At 41.1% G+C, this 18,522-nt stretch overlaps 1 protein-coding gene across 2 annotated transcripts in view; it reads left to right on the top strand.

Annotated features, from left to right (window-relative positions):
• Positions 1–18,522, top strand: part of POU6F2 (POU class 6 homeobox 2) — a 491,856-nt gene that overhangs the window by 402,439 nt on the left and 70,895 nt on the right. The window lies entirely within an intron of this gene.

Below are 18,522 nucleotides of genomic sequence, written 5' to 3'. Positions count from 1 at the left end.
GAGCATTGAACTTCATACCGATGTCCGAAGGTAAATGCTTTTTTTTTTTTTTTTGAGACGGAGTCTCGCTCTGTCGCCCAGCTGGAGTGCAGTGGTGTGATCTCGGCTCACTGCAGCCTCCGCCTCCTGGGTTCAAGCAATTCTCCTGCCTCAGCCTCCCAAGTGTCTGGGATTACAGGTGCACACCACCACACCCGGCTAACTTTTGTATTTTTAGTTGAGATGGAGTTTTGCCATGTTGGCCAGGCTGGTCTTGAACTCCTGACCTCAGGTGATCCACCCACCTCAGCCTGCCAAAGTGCTGGGATTACAGGCATGAGCCACCATGTGTGGCCTATAATTATATTTTGATTACATATGAAATAAATCATTTCCTTAGTAAATGAAAATGCTTGCCATACTTAAGAGAATGATTCAAAGGTTGTCTTCCTGGGCCCACATCTCCAAAATTTGCCAAAGCGTATAGGCATTGACAGCTTTACAGGAAGAGCTTCCAGAACTTCATTTAGCGTTCAGATGTCAGTGACTAGCTCCCTGCTCCCACCTCGCTGTGTCAACCTTGGGGCAGAAGAATTTAAATAGACTTGTTTTGCCATGTGTGTTCCAAGATGGCTTTAAGACCTGAAACATGTGGGGTTAACCCCAGAAATTCCCCCAAAGAACTAGGGGTAGACTTGGGAGGGGGAACTAGCAGAAAGGTGAAGAGTTGTAAAAAAGCAAGCAAAGCTACAAAAACCATATTCACTTTAAAAATTAGTTACTTTTAAAAATAACCTGCATAAAAGTCACAAAAGGTAGGTACCTCTAAGAAGAGCTGGTTTAGGAGAGGAACTTTTCCTTCTCTTCAAACTTTTCCTTCAACCTCTTGCTTGGAGTCAAATCTCTTGACTAAGTTTCTACCAACAATCTGTCCCTCAAGGTGTCTGCATCCCTCTGAATATTTTGTGCCTCTAATTGGTCCAATGATAGAAGTGGGAGTACATAGCCCATCTCTTGACCCAGGTTTTGATGGCATCTGAGGAATGACTTACTGACCACTACCTTGGAAGACAATCCATCTCTTATAATGATGAGAATACATTTCAAGAGACCATCTTCATCCCAGGAACATCCTTGAGCAAAAACAGTAGTTTATGGATACAGTCATGTTCTCTTTCTCAAATTTATTCCCTTCTCTCTGTCCCAACTGCCACCATCCTGCGTTACCCTGCAGATGTCATAGCTCTTGAGGCTCTAGCACTGACCTCCTTCCCATTCTTCCTTATCCATACTCCCCCTAATCTCCTCCAATCCCTCCTACAGACTAAGTCAACCTTCCTGAAACTTTGGTGAAACATGTTGGTTTCACGATATGGAATAGTGGTGGCATGAGGTGGTATGAGGTAGTATGAGGTGGTATGATGGAACATGGTGTGGAATGGAAGAGCATGAACCAAGATTCAGAAGACAGAGTTTAAGCAAGTCCTGACTCTGCCTCTCAGTCTATGCCCTGTCAGTCTGTTGCTGTCACTGATTGTTAGTTTCCGCTTCTGAAAAACGAGCCCATCTATAAATCTTCTGAAAAACCCCTTCTTTCTCCAACATTGTAATGTTTATCCAAGGCTACATTAGTTATCATCCTTGCAACTTGGGTTCAAAAAGTGGCAGAAACTCTTCAGTTTCCAGGAAGACCAATGTGAAATCCTTATTAAACTTTTTCTGATCATGTGAAAGGTGAAATCAGCCATTCTTGGCAATTCATGTGCATATAGAAGTGTCTGATGTTCATATTACAACAGAAATACGTAGTTCTTTAAGATCTCTTGATGCTTATATTCTAACTGAATTATGTAGTTCTTTGAGATTTTCCCTTGTGGGGAAGATTGATTAAACATGAAAGATGCTAGAGGTGGACCAAGAATGACCTTGCAATAGTCCAAATTTGAAGAAATGAGGACCTGAGCTAGGCCAACAGCAATGGAAAAGAGGAGGACAATCAGATGGATCCTCACAGTCAAAATGATAAGATTAGTTATTGATGGGACCTAGAAGTGAAGAGAGGAGGCATGAGTGACTCAGGAATAGGGGAGGAAGGCTCTGGGGGAAAGAAATTGAGTTCCATTTTGAACAAGGTGAGTTTTAGGTGCTGTGCATCATTCCCGTGGAAATACACAACAGACCTCTGGGATTTGTCTGGAGGTTAGGCCCAAGGTGGAGCTAGAACCACAGATTTTGGCATGGAATCATACGCATTAAAATCTCTTCTGGTGGAAAGATAGTCTTTACTATATTACTTTTCCTCCAGCAGTCAATCCCCTGCTTTGAGACTTACAGTCACTATTACATTTTGAAAGTCCACATACTCAGCTAGCCACTTCCCCTTCTGTCTTCAAACCACCTTCCCTGCTCTTCACTCTGCGCCCACCTGCCTGCAGAATCATTTCACCTCCCTTCCTTAAACTCCAGTCCTCCCAACTCAGATGTTAAGGAACAAGCACAAATTATTTCTTTTTCCTGTTTTGTATGATTCATTACTAAATGCCCTTTAGATAACCTTCCACCTGGTTTTTGTGATCCTGCAGTAGAACCAGACAGTCTACAAGCTCGGCTATTTTCCACGATGATTACTATTGTTCTCCTTTTTTCTTTTAAAAACATTTTTTAAACACGAAAAAATCCAGGGCCGGTTTCTCCTCATCGTTTTCCCGTCCTGCCTTGCCCTCATATCACCAACACCAACTCCCCTGGTTTTCAGAGAGAACTGTTCGCTTGGGCCAGAGTGTGAGAGGATATTCCTTCTCAAAATGAAAGCCCTCGTCATTTTGAGGTAAAATGCCTTCCTAGATAGAGCTGTATGACTTTCTGAAAGAGGGCATTTATAGAACCTCAAATAGATGAATCGTTTTCTTTCAAGCAGGGAAATGTATTTTACTCTTCTTGCTTCAACTGGGATTGAGCCCATTCATTTCATTTTTTATGCTCTCCCGTTTTATTTAGAAGTGATCTATTCATCCCAACCCAATTGAAGAAATATAGATAACTCAGGAAAAAAATTGCCATATTATTCACATGAGAAATATAGATGCTCCCACTGAATATTTTCATGGCTCCATTTAATTTGAGCTGTATAAACCTGGCCTACAAAATTCTCTTTTATTTGTTATACTCTAAGAAGGTAGTGTCATCCCTGGAGTGAGTGAGACCCGGATTCTAATTGCAACTGCTCCCAGGCCTCTTGGACAAGGCATTTAACCTCAGTTTTTTCACCTGAGAATGGGAATAATAGAATCTATTTTTCAATGTGTTATGGGATTAAGTATGGTAATTTGTGTTAGGCATCTGGCACATACTATGTTACATGGTAAATATTATTACATGTATAAAAATCATCTTTTGCAGGAATCTTTTTGCATCTCTAATAATGTTGATGTAGGGCACCCTACTAGCCTAGCAGAAGGATGCTCTGAAAACTCCTTATTTTCAGCTCAGCACTGCTTCTGTTACAAATTACAGGAGGTTTTTAAACTATAACAAAATAAGAACATCATCAGTGTGAGAATACTAGGTTCTAGCGAAAAAGTCACCTCATTATAAATTGAAATGTCTTTTACCTATTTTGTATTATTATATTAGCACATATCCATTTCTATGATAAATATCTGTACAGAGGCAAAGTATGAAAAGCTGCCAAAGTGCTGCTCCTGCCTTTCGACTCCTAGAAGTCTTCCCTTCTTGGTTCCTTTCACAGTGATATTTAGTAATGACTTTCCTGAGACAAGTTTCCCAACAGATCCCCAAGTCCTGCTTCCTTGTGTCATGTGCACCAGAAATTCTACTCATGCTCACCCACTAGTTTCTCCAGTGGGCCCAGGTAGAAGCACTGTGTGGCATTCAGGAGACAGGTGGACTCAAAGTCTTTAGATTATCTCATCCCCTAAAAAAGGAGAAAACTGGTGCAGCCCATAGCATGGATGATAGGAAAATCATCCATCCAGCTGTGATCAACCATCCAGGCTTCTCATTTCTTTCTTTTTTTTTTGAGACAGAGTCTCACTCACTCTGTTGCCCAGGCTGGAGTGCAGCGGTGCAACCTTAGCTCACTACAACCTCTGCCCCCTGGGTTCCAGCGATTCTCTTCCTCAGCCACCTGAGTAGCTGGGATTACAGGTATGAGCCACCATGCCCAGCTAATTTCTGTTTTTGTTTTTGTTTTTGTTTTTCGAGATGGAGTCTCACTCTGTTGCCCCAGCTGGAGTGTAGTGGCACGATACTGGCTCACTGCAACCTCTGCCTCCCGGGTTCAAGCGATTCTTTCTTATGCTTTAGCTTCTCGAGTAGCTGGGACGACAGGCACGTGCCACCACACCCAGCTAATTTTTTGTATTTTTTTAGTAGAGATGGGGTTTTACTACCTTGCCCAGGCTGGTGTTGAACTCCTGACCTCAAATGATCTGCCCATCTTGGCCTCCCAAAGTGCTGGGATTGCAGCCATGAGCCTCCATGCCCAGCTTCATTTCTTTCCATTTTAAAAACTTCTTTTTCCTCCCCAGGCACAAGGCATCTCACCTTGAGTCACATTTCACCAACCCATCCAAAGCTACTTTCAAGAGAACCCCAATGAAGTCTTCTGCTATGAGTTGCAAAAGAGTGATTTGTATGTATAGGTGTTTCTCAACCTAAGGATATTTGCATGATTACAGGGGACAATGCCCATGTTCCAATTTAAGCAGAAAAACAACCTAATTATGAAATGGATTCCTATAATCAGTTGATTAGATTCTTGGTTTCCACTTACTGACCCAGTTTCTGTCTGTAGTAGTTATACACGCTCTTCTGGAACCTATTTATATCTTTAACAAATCCCTTGAGTTAATAGCTATGTAATTTCATGACAAAGTGCAAGAAAAAACATTTTTTTTCACCCACAACTCGGGTAACAACTCCCCTATTAGAAACTCCTCTGTCCAGCAACTTAGCTCTTTGAAACAGTTGAGAATCAACACACAAGCAAAAAACAATAATAATGTAAAAATGGCTAAATCTTTGTCAAAATGTCCATGTTCATTATTTAAAGGAGAGAAGACACTTAAGTTCTGACCCAGATCCAACCAGATTGGTTATCTGGTTGCAAAAGCATGGCAGATTGTAATTAACAAGTAACAAGAGAAAAAGGTGCTTTTAGAAGCAGACCCAAGGACACCTGAGACCCTGCCCATCAGAATGTTATTCTGAGTTGTATGTTTCTGTCCTGTATCTACAGAAACGTACGACTCAGAGAGACAGAACCTCTGGGCCTGGGGGAAGTCATCCAATAGAAAGAGAGCACCAGTACAGAGACTCAGGCCTGGGCCAGCAGGACGTGGGGAGGACCTAGAGGGACCGAGGGAGGGGAGTGGACCAGGGAGAGGCAGGCAACTGGAATAGACCCCACTGCAGCCACAGATCTCAGAGAAAAGAGACAGAGCCCTGGACCCAGGAATTCATGTGGTGGGCCCACTGGCCCTGGCATGAAGGATGAGGCAAGCCTTTAGGATAGAGTTGGCTTTCTTGGGAGATTGGAAAATTAAAGGCTGGGGGAGGCTGTCAGACTGGAAGGAATTGTAGCTTGCAGGTTTTCAGGGAAAGAACTCAAGCAAGAGCAAATGTGATCATAATCCAGTTTGAAGAGGCTGGTTGCCACCTAGAACCTTAGAATAGGGCACTAAGTCAGAAAAGCTCGAATGTACTGTTGATCTGAGGGGGCAAAGCTCCTCAGGTGGAGATCCTCAAACACCCTAGAAACAGGACTAGGGGCAGAGAGCCAGGCAGGTCACACTATAACTAACTGATCTTCATAATAACACCCTGGAGTCATCAAGCAAATGAGGAATTTCATTAAATATAGGAAGGCACAAAAAAATTACTGGTGTGGAAAGGTAATGAATACTATATAATGTAGTTTTTAAAAAGTGAATTTAAAAATTACCTTTCCCCAAAAAGTACTTATACTGTGCTCCTGTTGTTATTAATATGTGCATTGCCAAGAAGAACTGCAAGAGGACAGGTACCAAAATACCAGCATTGTTATCTCTGGGATTGAAGTAGTTTTAATTTATATTTTATTTGCTTGTCTTTACAGTTTTCTACAACAAACTTGTACTTTGTGTGTAACAAAAGTAATGAAGGTTAAAAGAAGGAAATGTAGTTGGTAATGCATTTTGTAATATTTCCATGTACAAGATTAAAATTGTTTTTAAAGCCTCTCAGCCATTCAGAAATCCTGGTGATCTGACATGATTCATGCCTCTAGGAACCCCAGACAGCTATTTTTTATTTATTTATTTATTTTGTCTATGAAATAAGAACCTCAGTCTGAATCACTACTAACAGAAACTTTCTATGTTCCTGTTTTCTGCAGTATTTTAGTTTGTTCTTATAAGGAAAATGTTAAATTTCCTTTAATCAGGAGATCTAAGACCCCCAATTAGATCAATCCAGTAGTGTAAACTCTTCAGCATGAAGAGCTACGTCTTTGACCTCTTTTGTCTCTGCCAATAGAGTATTAAAATCAGCACTGGGTTCATATCACTCAGAGATGCTTAACCATTGACCAAAATCCAAAGAGATTCCATGAAAGTGTCCACAATCACACAACAAACCAATCATGTGATTCAGTGCTAAAGTGCTCTGGGTGTGCTTAGAGCCAGACCTCTGAAGATTGTGAAAGTTACAGCCGTTACCAAATGTACTGAGAAAGTACATCTTTTCCAAAGTCAGGAACTTCTACACCTATAAGATCTGGGCAGCTTCTCTGAGCTTCTGTTTTCTCATCTCTCAATTGCCTATCTCTCAGCATTGCTGTTACATTAGATCTCATGGAAATGCTTCTTCAATTCTGCAAGGGCAGAATGATTTAATTGTATCATCTTCTCCCCAGAATGTTTAATTTGAATATGATAAATGGCACCACAGATAGGGGTCTTAAAATATGTGGTAAACAAATCACTGAAATGTAAGGAACTTGAAGATATTTGATCTTGAAGCTGATTCAATAACCCAAAGTACTGCCCAGTTAGAGGTCAAGGAGAGGAGGATAAATCCAAACCAGCTCCAGTGGTTCTCATTTGTTCCACTAAAGTCTGGAGAAAGGAATTTTATTGGTTGTGGCACATAAAATAATAGATACTCTGTCCTTAGAAATACTTGCAATTGGTTTGGATCAAATGCTCCAGGGCTTGGACCAGACACCATGGCTGGGCTCTTTCCTTTTTGTAATAGCAGTGACAGATGACCTGTTAAAAACTGTATAAAGTTTTTAAAAGTTTTAACAAAATGCACTGCAACTCAAAGCATGCTCATATCAATGATCATGTCTGAAGACTATGGAAATGTAGAGTAACACATGAGTTAAGAACTAAAGAGTTAGTTGGAATTGGCAGGTGTTTTGTGTTTCGTTTTAACCAAAGTAAACAAATTTGCCACATGTATTGGCTATAAATTAAAATAATGAATATGCAAAAAATGACAAGTGTTTTTCAAAAAGCCCTGCTTGTTTCTGCCTCAGGGCCTTTGCACTTGCTGCTCCCTCTCAGCACTGTTCTGCACCCAGATATTTCTGTGGCTGACTTCCTCTCATTTCTAAACTCTCACCTTCTCAGAGAGATCTCTCCTGACCTCACAATTGAAAGTATCTTTTCTCTCTGCCCCAGTTAGTCCTTTTCTTTCTAGCACTTCCCACTACCTATTACCTTGTCTGTGGTTTACCCATTTACAGACAGACAAATATTACCTTGTCTGTCTCTCCTACAACTCCTGATACACACAGAATGGAAGCAAAATTATTAGGTCAACTTGATTCAGAACACATTCGGAAGCTTTGTGTCCTCTAAATAAATCCTCCTAAGTAGAGGGATAAATTTTGATTAAATAATAATATCCAAATGTTTTTGAAGCCAGGATTTAGAAAATGTTATTGTATATATGTGATTTATGACCTGCCTGCATCCAAGAGGGATCTGAGAGAACTTAGAATCAAAAACATATAATTCTCATAAGCAGAACCAGTAACGCAAACACCAAAATCCATGCAGAGTGAAAAGAAAGTAAGATACCAAATAGCAAGACTTACATCATTTCTGTAGCTGCTAATTAAATTTAACCCTGAGCTTCCTGAGGGTAAAATTAGAAAATGAAACAATAAGTTCTGCAAATCTCAAATCTTTGCATTGGAAAGAGTATCTGTGTGTCACAAATGACTGCTTTTTCCCTCTTGTGTTTTTATTAATTCAACAAACACGTATTGCTTGCCTAACAAGGCATTGTGTTCAGCACCAGGGGCAGAGGGAGGAAGTAAAGAATAAGACATGGTCTCTGCTCCTGAGTTGCACATGGTCCTGGGAAACCATCACCAGTGAGAGAGAAGTATGCTAGTCAGAGGCTTGGAGGTGTGAAAGAACATGCTGGGTTCTAGGAGCTGCCAAGTTGCTCAGAGTGGTCAGAGCATTAAGAACCCAATGATCACCATTGTGCGACCTACCGTGTGCCTGAGCATTGAACTTCATACCGATGTCCGAAGGTAAATGCTTTTTTTTTTTTTTTTGAGACGGAGTCTCGCTCTGTCGCCCAGCTGGAGTGCAGTGGCCGGATCTCAGCTCACTGCAAGCTCCACCTCCCGGGTTTACGCCATTCTCCTGCCTCAGTCTCCCGAGTAGCTGGGACTACAGGCGCCCCCCCCTTGCCCGGCTAGGTTTTTTGTTTTGTATTTTTTAGTAGAGATGGGGTTTCACCGTGTTAGCCAGGATGGTCTCGATCTCCTGACCTCGTGATCCGCCGGTCTCGGCCTCCCAAAATGCTGGGATTACAGGCTTGAGCCACCGTGAATGCTTTTTATCACTCCCCATTGAGACTGGAGGAACCTGAGGCTTAGAGAGGCTAGATGTGGGGATGCTGTAGTGCCCCAGATCCCCCTTCATCTGAGAAGTGTTGCTGCAGCTGTCTGGAAGTGCTCTTGGCTCACAGTCACCTGCTGTCAGCAGCTCCTTCCAGAGGGTCTCAGCTGCAGAGTCTTCTCATCCAAAGCTTTGCCCAAGGCCATGCCCCTTTCTAGGGTAGCCTACATCCAATTACCTACTCACATGGAGCTTTAAAGAACCAACTTAGGGCAGATCACCAGGTCAGGAGATCGAGACCATACTGGCTAACACGGTGAAACCTCATCTCTACTAAAAAAAAATACAAAAAATTAGCTGGGCGTGGTGGCGGGCACCTGTAGTCCCAGCTACTCAAGAGGCTGAGGCAGGAGAATGGCATGAACCTGGGAGGAAGAGCTTGCAGTGAGCTGAGATCGCACCACTGTACTCCAGCCTGAGTGACAGAGCGAGACTCCCATCTCAAAAAGAAGAAAAAAAAAAAAAAAGAACCAACTTAGGCGACTTTTGCAGACCATTCTGGCTTCAAAGCTTCCCCATGGGGCTGCCAGAAATGCCAGGCCTGCACCATAGCTTGATTTCTCTCTGTTCACTCCAGCTACCACCTACTCTGTTCTTCAGGGGTCAATCCCAAGGTCCCTCCTTCATTAGCATCCTACACACTAAACTCACAGAGTCTGCCTCTGGGTAAATACACCTGGAACTCTATCTAGGTAACAGGGTGGCAGAGCCTCCTTTAGAACCCAGACAATATGACTGCAGAGCTCCACCGTTTCTATTATAGCTCCCTCACACTTGGTGCAGAGTAAAGATGAGGTTTGAATTGTACATTTAGGGCAGTCACAGTGAGATGAGAGGTGAGTTGCTCCTCTGAGGCCAAGGGAGAACCAGCAAAGATTTTTAACAGGAGGGTGATCTCAGCAAATGTTTCAGGATGGCTGCTCTGGCAATAGCACGGGGACTGGACCATGATGGGAAAGGTCACCTTATCTCCATAATATTAGGCCACAGATGAGCTAGAGTCCCACTTTATTTTATTTATAATTTCTTCTTTAATTTTCTGAAAATAATGCAAAAAAGAGCAAGAAGAAGTTGGATCAAATAGCAGTGGCATACAATTATTAGCACACTTATCCTGTGTATAAATCCCTAGATAGGTGGTTACTTTCCAGTCTGTCTTCAACACACACACAAAAACATCTTTAAATACACAGCCGGCAAGCCAGTTAGGAGATGATGGTAATAGTCAATGCCATGCTCCCCTCTGCAGCTTCTGTTGTATTGGGCTCATGACATCAGCCCTGAAAGTGGGGCAGAAACAGTCTAAGCTGGAACAGCAACTGCTCAGAGAAGTTGCATCTCAGCTGGAAACGCTAGCTGCCCAGGGCCCTTGCAGCAGGGGATCCTGTGGTGGGTTGAGCTGCCATGGGGCACCCTGTGCTGGGGGACAGGAAGACACTGGACCCAACCAGCTCATCCCCAGGAACCCAGGGTCACCCACTGGATGATTCTGCTTGTTTCTCCACAGTGGTTGTCTCCATGACAAGACATACACAATCTTTATTTTATTTTCCATCGTGCCATCTTTGAAATAAACACATATGGACACACATGAACACACATGGCCCTGTTCCAAATCCCCACCTACCAGTACTAAGAACCATTTTATAGTTTTCCTCTCCTAGGAGTTTTCTGTCTAATACATGTGCTTCCTTTCCATTGCAATCCATCCCATTCAGACTCTTCTTTTTCAGACCACAATGGCAGAACTCAGGGAAACCTGACATTTGTTTCACAGTTTACATAGCTGATTGAATGTACTCTCTACAGTTCCATGATGTCTCTAACAAATACACTAGTTTTTCCCTTTAGAGAATAGGGGATTGCATTGGAATGTCTCAAGTTAGTATATCAGGGGGCACATTCCATCCACATGAACCTCCACAACACGGTGGCTCCTGGCTCCACACAGCAAAACTGATGTAACCATCCACATACAGTTACTCAGCTTTGTCCATTTGGATACAGGACAATTTCTGCCGAAAGCGGTTGTTTTCATTTGCTACAGATGCTCTCGAGCTGCTGTCTTGGTAGTCGTCGAACATCATGCTTTAATCAATCACTGATGGAGTCCATTGGCTGTCAGGACTGAGCCTCAGGTAAAGTTACAGAACGAGTCTAAGATCCAGCCATGGCCTTGAAAAGTGCACATCTAACATGTTCATGTGATTCCTGAGGCTGCTCCTAGTTCGTGGAGGGAAAGCCAGACCTGCCTCGAGCAGTCATCCAATCCATCAACAAGGCCACTTCATATCCTTTAATTGTAAAAAAAAAAAAAAAATTGTAAAAAAAAAACCAGAATCAGTTATTTCTAGGAAATTATAAATCTTCAGGTTATGACCTTTCAAAGAAAGAGCAGAGTAAATGTTTTTCAATGTTTATAAAAAGAGAATGGAGAGTTTTTTTGGAGAAAGCAGAATTGACCATGTGTCTGTTTTCATGGTACGGTGTCTCACCGTCCTGTGACAGTGCTCACATGGAAAACTTTACCAGCCCAGGAACAGAGAAGGGAACTTCAGTAGGCATCATCACAGTTCCCATCAATCAAAATAATCTCCTTGCTTCCATTGTTTGAATGTCTGTTGATATCTTTGTTTGATTATCAAAATGATTTTCTTCCTTTCTTTCTTTCTTTCTTTCTTTCTTTTTTTTTTTTTTGAGACAGAGTCTCACTCTGTTGTCCAGGCTGGAGTGCAGTGACACAATCTCAGCTCACTGCAACCTTTGCCTCCTGGGTTCAAGTGATTCTCCTGCCTCAGCCTCGCGAGTAGCTGGGACTACAAGTTCCCACCATCACTTCCAGCTAATTTTTGTAATTTTGGTGGAGACAGGATTTTACCATGTTGGCCAGGCTGATCTTGAACTCCTGACCTCAGGCGATGCACCCACCTCAGCCTCCCAAAATGCTGGGATTGCAGGCGTGAACCACCGCACCTGGACCAAAATGATTTTCAAAGAAAAGTTGGCTGTAGAATGGCTCTCACAATGGTGAATTGAATTTCTTGGACTTAGTCTAATCAAAAAGACAGAGGAAAGTCTTTATTTTGCTGTCAAGTGCATCTATCTATTCTGTTAAATTAATGGCTAGTACATAAACTCTATTTTATATTTGAAACCATTTCTACTTGAGATAACCTATTTTATAATGTATTGCATGATTGCTATTCGAATACTAGATGACAAAGTTCATGAGAAAGAAATGCATTAAAAATGTTTAGAAAATTATAGGATTGTTTCAAAAAGTTTTTGAAATGGAATGCAATTTTTTCTACATTTCTTGGGCTTATTTACCATAATTTTATTGTTTTACTTTGATATCTGTACACATCAGTTTACTGACTACTGACTCCTCTTCAAGAAGATGTTTGTCACAGAGAAATGTATCTGTATTAGTCATAGTGTTACTAGCAGTGGCCATAAGAAACACAAGTTGTGTCATTCATTTTCAGAAATATACGGCAAGCCCCTGTGCCATTTTACTTTTCTAAACACATCTGTGAAAATTTAGGGAAAAGACAGTAGCAACATGACTATATCATGTCCTGAATAAATGTATTTCTAAGGACAATAATTCTACGTTTTTGTTTTATTCTGAGATGCTTCAAAACAATCTTATCACTGTTGAATTCTAAAATATCAAAATGATTTATTTTAGAGCCAGGCTTTCAATTGTAGTATTTTATTATAATTTATAATGACTGTACTTTGATTATATCCAAAGTTTCTCAGAAACTGGATATAAACTTTCTCAGTTCTGAAAAACTTTGGATATAACCAGACCAACAGTTGTGAGTAACTTGCCTTGATTGCAGTTGTGAAGGATAGCAGTTGATCTGTAGGTGCGAATCAATCTATCTACCAATATTTCTAAGGTTAAAAAAGAAGCTGTGGTTACAGAAACTAAGGAAAATAGAGGACCAAATGTAAATTTGTTCCTTCATACAAAAATATTTTTTCCTAACTATAATATCTTATACATACAAAAATTTGCGTTTCTTGGTTTTATTTAATGTTGAGGTTTCAAAAACAAAATGAGATTCTTAGTAGCCATTTTTCCCCTGTGTTTAGCAATTATATTAAGGCACAAATGAATAGAAAATAATGAAAAGTATTATTCCCAAGCCAGAATTGGGCAAGTCAGCCACAGATCCAGTTCAAAGCCTATGACCTTTAAAATAGACACATATGGACACGAATGAACACAGATGTCCCTACTCCAAATCCCCACCTACTGCTGAGAACCAATTTATAGTTTCTCCCTCTTCAGAGTTTTTTGTTTAATACATGTGCTTCCTTTCCATTGCATTCCATCCCATTCAGACCTCTTCTTTTTTGGAACGTAAAAGATGCTACATCAGGTAGGTAGTGATAGTGAAGACACCATCAGATACGATCATGCTCACTTAGTGATATTTCACTTAATAACTGAGTGCAGTGGCTCACTCCTGTAATCCCAGCACTTTGGGAGGCTGAGGCAGATGGATCACTTGAAGTCAGAAGTTCAAGACCAGCCTGGCCAACATGGCGAAACCCCATCTCTACTAAAAATACACATCTCTACTAAAAACACACACACACATGGTGGTGTGTGCCTGTAGTATCAGCTACTTGGGAGGCTGAGGCAGACAAATCGCTTGAAACCAGTAGGTGGAGACTGCAGTGAGCCGAGATAGCATCACTGCACTCCAGCCTGGGCGACAAAGTGAGACTCGTACTAACACCGAGACCGCACCCCTGCACTCCAGCCTGGGCGACAAAGTGAGACTTAGTAGTAATGCAGAAATATCACCATGATGGTCACTTAATGGTAAGGCAAGGCAGATGTGTTTGTGAATTCTTAAAGCTCATGCATCTCCATGATTCTTTTTAAATCAATAAATCTTATCTTAACCAATTTGCATGAACATTAACAAAAGCACCAAAGAGAATGTTTTCCAGACCTAGACGGTTTGAGAAGCATCTAGGTTTGGAAGATAAACTCCTTCCTTTAGCTATAGTTGATGAGAGAAGCCAAGGTGGATTACAAATTTCTTCCATTGGTGCATTCGTTAAATCGATGGATAACAAAGTAATACATGACCCAGCTTTTCCCAGAGTGTATAACATAGAATATAAGTTCTAAGGGATGTTAGTGGTGTTACATGAGAAGTGGGTACTATCATCAAATAATGTTGGGTAATGCAGAGTTAAACAAGCCGAACAGGTTTGGTTTTGTTTTTTTTTTCCCCCTGTGGACAACTTTCAGAACTGTCAACATGCCGACATGCATTATAATCACCAAGAGGTAGATGCTTCATGCAGTGTTCCCCAAACCTATTTCATTCTCAGACCTTTCATTTCAGGCAAACCCTGGAACTAGGGTCCCACAAAACACACATTGAGAATTGCTGTAATTCTCAAGTATTCTACCAAAATATCATTGTTTGCTAACATATATAGCCACTAGCTAAAAAATACATTGTTCTTAAAGCATTGTGAACTTCCATTTTATTTTGGTAAATTCTTGAAGATCACATTTTCTTCTTGTTATTTTATGGCTTTTTTTCTTTCTTTTTTTTGAGACGGAGTCTCACTCTGTCACCCAGGCTGGAGGGGCAGTGGCCCGATCTCAGCTCACTGCGAGTTCCACCTCCCGGGTTCCGCCTCCCGGGTTTACGCCATTCTCCTGCCTCAGCCTCCCGAGTAGCTGGGACTACAGGTGCCCACCACCACACCCAGCTAATTTTTTGTATTTTTAGTAGAGACGGGGTTTCACCGTATTAGCCAGGATGGTCTCAATCTCCTGACCTCGTGATCCGCCCGTCTCGGCCTCCCAAAGTCCTGGGATTACAGGCTTGAGCCACCGCACAGGGCAGGCTTTTTCTCTTGAAACCTCTGATGACTATCTTGGTCAATTTGTCCAAGTTCTTAAAACCAAAATCTTAGAAAAGTAAACATGTTCAATATGTTGGGGTTTTTACTTCATTTTCTATTTCTGTATTTTATTTTAATATTTCCTATATAATAATTATATGATCACTTCCTAAAGTTGTTTATTTTCTTTTCTTCCTTTTTTTCACACTGAGCCATTTTGCTTTATTTTTGCTTTAAGTTTGGCAATTGAGAAGTATAGAAGCATAATGAATAATAAGATGTGCTCTCATTTTGGAAAATGTACAAAATAAGAACTCAGTAGTGTACATGTTATTCTGAAAAAAATCAAAGTATGAGTAAAACTTTCTACCATCCAGGCACAAGAATATATCCCCTCAAAACCTAAATTATTCCCAAGTTTCATACCAAAGTTATCCTGATGAAAGTCCCCAGCAGCTGTCTCTGTCAACAGATGGCAACCCTCTTGCAAAGGGACAACCAACCCTTTCTCTTCCTCCCTCTGCAGTACTCTTCTTCAGTACACAGACAAAACTGCTATGCCAGTTCTAAGTCTTTGCAATAATCCTTGAAAGTCTTTGTCTGGTCGACTTGCAGTTACTTATCTTTTAACATTAGGTAACTAGTTGCTATTAAAAATCTATTATAGATTTAAAGTTCCATTGTTTTCCCTAGGATAGAACACTGTGATAGCTCTGATCATGTTGGAAAGGCCACTAGTCCCATTCCCAGCCCAGAGGTGTTCACCTGCCTCTTCTTGCTGCCTGTGGGCTACTGGAAGCCAACCTAGAAGTCAATGAACAGCCCAGTTGTTTTAGAAACTTGCTATAAGCCTTGACTCACTAAATATTTATTTCTAGCCATATGTTCCCACTTGCTGAAACAGACTTAGAAAATTATATTTAGTTAATACATTTATTTAGTAATCCTTGTAGGAGCAGGACTCAAAAAATATAGCACTGTTCCAAATTTTATTCCATTTTAGCATCATCGTAGACTATTATCATTTGAAGAACCTTAAAAAATTATCTGATTCAGGGCTTCTCAGACTTTAGTATGAATTAGCATCACCTGAAGAGTTATTAAAAACCAGATTGCTGCTCCAGCCCCCAGAGTTTCTGAATCAGCAGGTCTAGGGGTAGATACTGAGAATTTGCATTTTTAACAGTTCAGGGGTGAGGCTGATGTGATTCATTCCAGGACCACACTCAGTGCCACTGTGGGAGAAAGCCCTTTCTTCCAGGTCTGCTTCGGAGAAGCTGAGCATTCATGAAACTAGCCTTAGACCAAACACCCCACAGAACTCTGGAAGGAGGGAGCAAATCTGGCTTTCTCCTGTCCTTGGAGCAACACAAGGGATGATTAATGGGTGGACCTCCGTGTGTATCAGAGGTTTTCGTCAGGGAAGGCTAACTCTTTAACACACATCCCTAAAACTGCTGTGGCTTCATTACTGTTGGGGACTACATTTGGAGAACCACAGATGTAGTTCAACCTTCTCATTTTACAGACAGGAACGTGGAGACTCGGGCAGGGCAGGATGGCATGACCAGGGAGCTGCTGATGCAGGAAGAGAGCTCAGGTGCCCAGACTTTGAGCAACTTTACATTCCCTTCTGCACTACCAGTTACCTAGTTTCTGCCCATAAATGCACAGCCGATCATTTCTCAATAGTTACAGGATTGCCAAAGCATTTTAAAAAATATTTTTCTCTTTGCTGATTGGGAAGATGGGTTTTCTTCCATCAGTGATTCCCTGCTCTCTTCTTCCTAAATGTGGAAAATTCCCTCACAGCCTTGCTTTTGCTCTTGGTGAGATTAAGCTTTATGTTTTTTAACCTATGTTCGGTTTTATTAATGGGAACTTCCCAAACAATCTATACAACAACCTTTTATATTTTCTTGGCTTACGGCTTCTACAGGTAGTGGTTCCTACTGTTAGCTTAATGTGTTTAGAACAAACTATAACCAATATATTTTGTGAGCAGAGAAGGGTTTTATTTACCTCTGAGCATTCTAGTCATGTTTTCTGCTTTCCGTTTCATGTACTTATCTTCCCACTTCTACACAGTCGTATTTTCTCTAATAATTTGGACCATTTGTTTTTCCTGACGGCATAGTTCTTTTGGACACTTAATGCTGCAGCACCTTTGGCACGGGTGTGGCAGGTGCTCCTGGAATGTTCAGCTGCTTTTCGAATCGTCTGCCAAAAGTACCCTCTGGGCTCTTTACCATCCAAGAAACCTTCATGGATGTTAACCCAGGGCTGCTTACAGACACCCACTTAAGACAGATGTGACATGACCAGAAATGGCATTTTCTTCTCCCTATAGTTAAAATGATATATCTGACCCTTATCATGAATTCAAAAGGGTAGATGGTCTAAGGTTCAGCAGCAGACCAACAACAAATGGCTTTGTTTCTACTAGTCCCCAGAAATATACATCGTATGGCCCAAATGTAATGTTTTTTGTGGGATGGCTAGCATATCTCTGGCTAACTTCCTTCTACAACAGCTGTTTAGTGGATACTTTTTATGAGGCAAGCAAGCCATTATACATAATAATAAAATTCAGTAACAGCTTAACAAGGCTCCCCATTTGCCCATGGACTGATAAAACGAAGATACTGTGCATAACATTTGTTACAAGCATATTTTAATAACCAATGTGGTTATTGGGATGGAAGGAAGAGGAGGCATATGTTTTGTTCTTTATAAGTAATTAATTGAATTAGCTGGAAAGTAATTAATTGAATTAGCTGGACTTAAGAACAGTTTCTTGAGTTTCAGTAGTAAAAATAGAATCTGTAGAAAAGACACATATTCTGGAGTAAAATACGTCAGAATGTTCCAGTACTTAGTCCCCAAATAAATAAAAGACTTCCAGCTATGCTGCGCAGATTCTCAGGAGCCTGAGGTCTCATGATAAACTAGTACAGCACTTCCAATTAATTTTTAACATTATGCTTTATAAAATCACAGCTCAGTCTTAACTCATGCACCCAGCCATGGGGGTTCTTCATCATCCATCTGTGTATTTTTTTGTAACAGACAACACTGTATTTTTAAAGATGATGGCTTTGGTTTTATTATTCAACGTTCAATTATTAATTTTTGGTCAGTCAGCAGTTTAGCATTCCCTTTATATAAAATAAATGAAATTATTTGATAACTTGATGACTACCAGTTGGTATTGTTTCCTGGGCTGCAAAGCTGTTAAGGCTAGCTCTTTAATGTTGCATGAGGATGTGAATATTGAGGTGTTTTCACAAAACAGCCTGCATGGGAAACGCTCTGTGGGCACTCTATGTCGTAGGAACTCAAGCACACCACTCATACATGGACTGCCTATTTTCCTTCTCCCACCTTCTTCAAAGCCCATCTCAGAAGGTTCCTGGCTCCATCTCCTGTCTTAGGTGTGCTGTGGACATTCAGAGCATAGCCAGCTTTCTGACATCCCATAATCCCATAATTATTCTTTCTTCTATTCCAACTGTGTGTCTTTCCCATCTGCTCAGTTGGTCTGTGATTCATCCAGGATTGAGCTCCTATCAGTTATTTTGTGAAGCTTCCATGACACCCTTCCTCTTTCCCCCACTGAGCTAGCCAGTTCCCCAATATGTCCACAGTTCACTTAGCATATCCCTACACTGGCTTGTACCCATTGGCTCTTGTCTGTCTACGTATCTGTCTCTCCGATACTCTA

Source organism: Colobus angolensis, unplaced genomic scaffold (genome assembly GCF_000951035.1).
Source record: "Colobus angolensis palliatus isolate OR3802 unplaced genomic scaffold, Cang.pa_1.0 Scaffold232, whole genome shotgun sequence".
NCBI classification, from domain to species: Eukaryota; Metazoa; Chordata; class Mammalia; order Primates; family Cercopithecidae; genus Colobus; species Colobus angolensis.
This window is presented reverse-complemented; position numbering and strand designations above follow the sequence as displayed.